Below are 5,370 nucleotides of genomic sequence, written 5' to 3'. Positions count from 1 at the left end.
GGGCCCTCACCAGACACCCCACCTGCTGGCAACTTGATCTTGGACTTCTAGCCTCCAGAACGGTGAGCAATAAACCGCTGGTTATGAGCCTCCTAGTCTCTGGTATTCTGTTATAGCAGCCTGAATGAACGAAGGTAAGCTCTGTCTTTAGTTTTCAGAGCAAGAAACTCAGATTTGTAAAGTTGCAATGACTCTAAAACCACTCAAAACCAAGCAAAGGCAAATTTGAAATTCAAGTTTCCAATTCTAAATCCAACTGTATCAGGCCCTGTACCCAGCTATGATGTCCTGAAAAGCTAATGCAGGAGGACAAAGAGCTCATATGCAGCAAAACAATTAGGAAACCATGTGGGTGTGCAGGAGACGTCAGTTATTCTTGCTGTGCAATATCCATTTACCACTCCTACAACTGAATAGAAGCCATGCCCAGTGGGCTCCTGTCGGCCCTGCTGTCTCTACCTCCTGGCTCAAGGGGTAGAAAATCACAATCCTGCCTGGCCATCAGCACCCTGACTTCCACCAAACACAAGGCCAGCTTCAGGAACAGCTGGATCCACCCGTTGCAATGAAAGAGGTCTGCTCCGTGGTGTTGGCTCCCATTCATACAGCTGTTCCCACACGCCAGCAAAGATGGCCACCAGCCCCTGTGAGCCTATACCCTACCAGCCTACCAACCACCAACAGTTTTGTTTTGCTTAATTTTTTCTGCAACACTCCAGTAAAAGTCCCAGGCTGATTCTTCTCCGTCCTGCTTTCGTCAAACATTCTCCTTAGAACCAACAGGGTTGGCCAGATAAAACACAGGATGCCTCCTTCAAGTGGAAATTCAGATTTTTTTTTTTTTAGCCTATGTTCCACACAATATTGGAGACGTACTCACACTAAAAAAAAGAAATCGTAATTGTTTATCTTAAGTTCACTATTTAACAGGGGTCCAGTTTTGTTTAACTCTGATACACCCAAGAACCGACCACTGTGGCCAAGAGAGGTGCAACAGAAGACTTCTGGCCACAGCTGGGTTGCATGCCCACCCCGCAGCAGTGGAGGAGAGTGGGGTCAACCTCCTCTAAGCCCCGTTAACTGAGATATGGGTTGCTCCCCCAAAAGAGAATGAGGGCCTCTCCCAAGAGAGAGAGAATGGCTGTTTAGCAGCCAAGAACAACAGATGCACGCGAGAATCAAAGTGGGTGTCTCTAAGGAAGAGGAGCATATGCTTTTGGCGGGGGTGAGGGGCCTGTGGGCCTGCTAAGTGGGGGGAGAAAGCAAGCCTCAGCCGGCTCTTCCTCAACCTTCCAAGTCTGTGTTTTTACCCACACACATTTGCCAGATTGCTCTAAAAAAGCAACAGCTGTGGAAACTGACAGTTTACAGTTGTGATAAATCGCATTAGTCAAGTATTTCAATTAAAGCCATATCTAACGAAAAAAACAAGAAGTCATCTCTGAACAAATAAATTAGTAACTTCCATTCGTGGAGCCTTCAAGTCCAAGATTTTGGCACTTACCTACTCTCTTATTTTGCTTTTCCCACGGGGAGTGCCTCATACAGTGGTTTGGGTTGGGGAAGAGGCGCTTAATAAAGACACACGTTAAACCCAAAATCTGGAAGTAGGCCTTTAGATGGTAACATTCTTCCCTCAGGGGGTATTTCTTAACTCCAAACCTGGTTTCAGATTTCCCTGTCATTTCCCTTATTGTGTGTCAGGGAATAGGGCATTTGAGAACCTCCCTGTGGGGTCCACCTGTCCAGCCCCATCAGCGGGGTGGCCAGGCCCCATGGGGCTGCGTTCTCTTTCCCAAGCCAATTCATCTACATCTGTAACATTTTAAAAGGAATGCATAGATACGTCTTCTCCAACGGATTCTTTTTCCAAAGTTTAGAAAGTCATTCGCCTGCACAAAATGAATGGCCTGGAGAAATCACCGAGCCTTGTTTCTCCCAGGGTCAGAACCCAGCACAATCCCCAGACTGCAGGGCCCTGGGGCCCCACAGCGGACTTTAGGCCTTCAACCCCCACCCCCCTACCCTCCCCCCATCCTCTCAAGGAAATCACATCTTTTTCCAGATTCCTCACTTCAAGCTTGATTTTTAGCAGATCCTTTACCCCACAAGTTAGTAATTCAGGACTAATTAGGTTATTGCTTTCATTTACGGTAGCAGTCGGGAATGGGGATATGAAAAGGCATTGCCCCTATTCTTAGTGGAAAAATAAATTACACCCATTGTTACTGAAGATCTTATTCCCCCACCCCCAATCAAGGAAATTAGCAGCTTGGTTCATTTTCCCAGCATTCACTCCTGAGCAGACGGCAGCGCCCTGGAATGTGGCTTGGAGCTGTGTGGTCAGTACAATTGTTTGGGGCTGTTTGTGCCAACAATGAGAGAAGACTGACTCCGAAAGACAGTGGCACTTGTCTTGCTCAGGCCAAGGAGTGTTGGCAAGCGACCGCCCGGCCGGGCTTCTGAGGAAGATGTACACCGCCATCTACTGGAGACTGGGGCTCACTGCAGGGCAATCCTTTCCCAGCTTTTGCTTCTGACCAGTAAGGACAAGCGATAATGCTGCTTTGGAGTTTACTAAAAATAGGAAGGACTCTTTGCATCTCCAGGAGCGAGGAAATGTTTGCCTCAGTGGCTGTAATGAAAATGCAACTCAACGCTTGCATTATGTTTCTCTTCCAGGTAGTTCTCTTCGGTCTGGATTTCCGCGTCCAAAAGGGGATTGTTACCGCTTCCACAATGGGTATGCCTGAATCTGGGTCCTTCTCTTGTGTCCCAAGTACCAAGGGCAGAGAGCATCACCACCTTCGGACGACAGGTTCTTTCCTCTCTGCCCCTTCTCCATCACCCCTCATCTATCTCCCCCACAGCAAGCCCAGCTCCAAACGGAACAAGGTGAAGGCATTCAAAGAAGCTTGCTCACCACAGGTACTGCCACTGCAGAATGGAAGCCAGAACAACAATCGGACTTTTTCTGATCTTGGTGTGAAGGGCTGTTCCCACTCTCTGACCCCTGGCAACACACGAGTCTGTGCCTTCTTCCTGCCCACTCTTTCTACCCTAAATATCGAAATTGTTCCCCCATTTTGCCCTGGGAACCATGACCTTCTTGAGGTTTGTGTCCTGGAAGGAGAGGCAGGAGAGCACAAATAAATCCCAGTATGGAAAGCTTCGGGTTGGTGGTTCTCAACCAGGGGCAATTTTGCCCCCAGGAGGTATTTGGTAATGCCTCAGGACATCTCGGATTGTCAGAACCCAGAGGCTGCTAAAAGTCCTACAATGCACAAGGCAGCCCCCCATCAGAATTATCCAACCCAAAACGTCAATAGGGCTGAGGAAGCCCGGTTTAAGGTAACAAAGAGTGCCCTCGGTAATCGGGTTATGATAACACCAATTGATTGTCTTCAAATGAGCCACACTGCAGAGACTGTGGATAATTCCTCCTCTCCCAAATCAGTATTTACCACCTTTTTTCGTCCTTTAGACTCTTGCATTTTAAGTATTATTTAGCTGTCTTCCACCCCACCACCCCCCTCCACCGCTGCTGGATAGAGAAAGGATTGGAATGGGGGAGGGGAAGGCGACAGAAAAGGAGGATTAGAAGCATGACCTGTTTCTCCTGGAGAAGCTCGGCACATTCCTCTCTCAGATGTGCTTTGTGACCGAGCAGGGTACAATTAAAAGCACAATAATTTGCTTGTTATTCAAGTCAGGCATTAGTCCGGGTAATGGCGTGCTTGGTGGAGAGATGGATTTCCTTGTTAGGAGCTAAGCACAGGATTAGCTGAATTCTCCATGGAGAAATCTTGATTTGTTCAAGGTCTTTCATGTTTTCTACAGAGAAGGGATTATGTCTTCTTAAAGAGGGGCCTTGCTTAAAAAGCTACAAAGTAGAAGAAAAGGATTTAGGGCAGAGGGGCCTGTGGTTAAGTAGCTGAGGGGTACAGGGAATTTTAGAGCAAAGGATTATTTAAAGCCATAAAGTTCAAAAAATAATTGGTTTAGCACTACTGGGTCAGTGCCGGTGAGCACGCTGTAAAGGCAATTAAGCATGAGCTAATATTCATTTTACTTCGGCTAATTATTGCATGGATCCAGGAGAGCAAGGGGAAAGACAACATGCCCCCTCCCCGGCAATCAGGGAGTGGGTTGTTTTTGGTTTCTGCGCCTTAGCGGCAAGCTTATTTGTTGGGGTGCCCAGAATCCAGGCAGCACGAAGAACTTAGGAGGTAAAACACAGGAAAACTGTTCTCTCAAGGCAGATCAGTGCATGTTCTGCTATCCCAGGGACCAAGGAGAAGCCTCTACTATTAATTTTAACTCCACGGAGATCATTAGCTAGAGAGGGCATAAAGTAAAAAAGAAAACAAAAACAAACAAACAAAAAAAACAGACTTCACCAACGTCCCTGCTAAGCCTGGGCCAGGGGCTCATAATCAGAGCAACCATGTCCCCTAGGGACCTTCGATGAGGTCAGGAGACCTTTCTGGTGGTCACCACTGGCAAGGTGCTTTACATCTACTGGATGGAGGCCAGGCATGCTGCTAACTGCCACAGGATGCACAGGATGGCCCCCTGCAACAGAGAAACATCAGACCCCAAATGTCACCAGTGCCGCGAATAAGAAATCCTGGTCTAGACAGAGGTGACTGTCTTTGGGTAGATGCAGGTTTTCAGAATCTCCCCTTCCTCAAATCCGGAACTGACAGGTCATCAGAGGACCACGTTACGCCGACTGACAGGCTTTTCTTCCCTTTTCCACACGGGGCCCTCCCACAATGGAAGAAATGCAGGGATATCAAGAGCGACCAGCCCCAGCCCCCTGGTTGTGCCTGCCTGACCCTCCCCGGATTCTCACACACCCAAGAGAGCAGAGAGCTGGCTTCTCTGCAATTTCCCCAGGTTCCGAGTGTTAAGGACTTTGATTCCCTTTTCTGAGATTACACATTCCTCCCTGCGGCGTGACGTGGGTTCAGGGCAATCTGCAGCTACAAGATACCCTTTTCTCCCTGGTGAATGACAATCCTCCTCCTGAGGGGGGTTAACACGCCCCGCACGGGAGGCTTCCACGAGCTGGTGAAAGCCAAGGGGCTGTGAATCAGGAGGATTCCAAGGCCTGGCCATCAACACTGTGGGAGGGTCTCAAGGATGCATGTAAGCCCCATTCACACAAGAGAAGACAGAAGGCTGCCGAAGGGGAGTGAGCGGCCACAGAGGTTCCCTCAAGCATGACATATGCACCATTCTGGAAATTAAACCAAAGGGGCAGCAACGATGAATGCTTTTATATTAGTTCTTTTTCTTTCTCTACCAAACATGAAAACACATACTTAAATAGCCTACCAGCCCCCTGGTTTCTTGGGTATCACT

This window comes from Eumetopias jubatus, unplaced genomic scaffold (assembly GCF_037043125.1).
Source record: "Eumetopias jubatus isolate StellerSeaLion01/CBP00866 unplaced genomic scaffold, mEumJub1_p1.0 scaffold_15, whole genome shotgun sequence".
Taxonomy (NCBI): domain Eukaryota; kingdom Metazoa; phylum Chordata; class Mammalia; order Carnivora; family Otariidae; genus Eumetopias; species Eumetopias jubatus.
The sequence above is the reverse complement of the archived record's forward strand: the minus strand, read 5'-3'. Positions refer to the sequence as shown.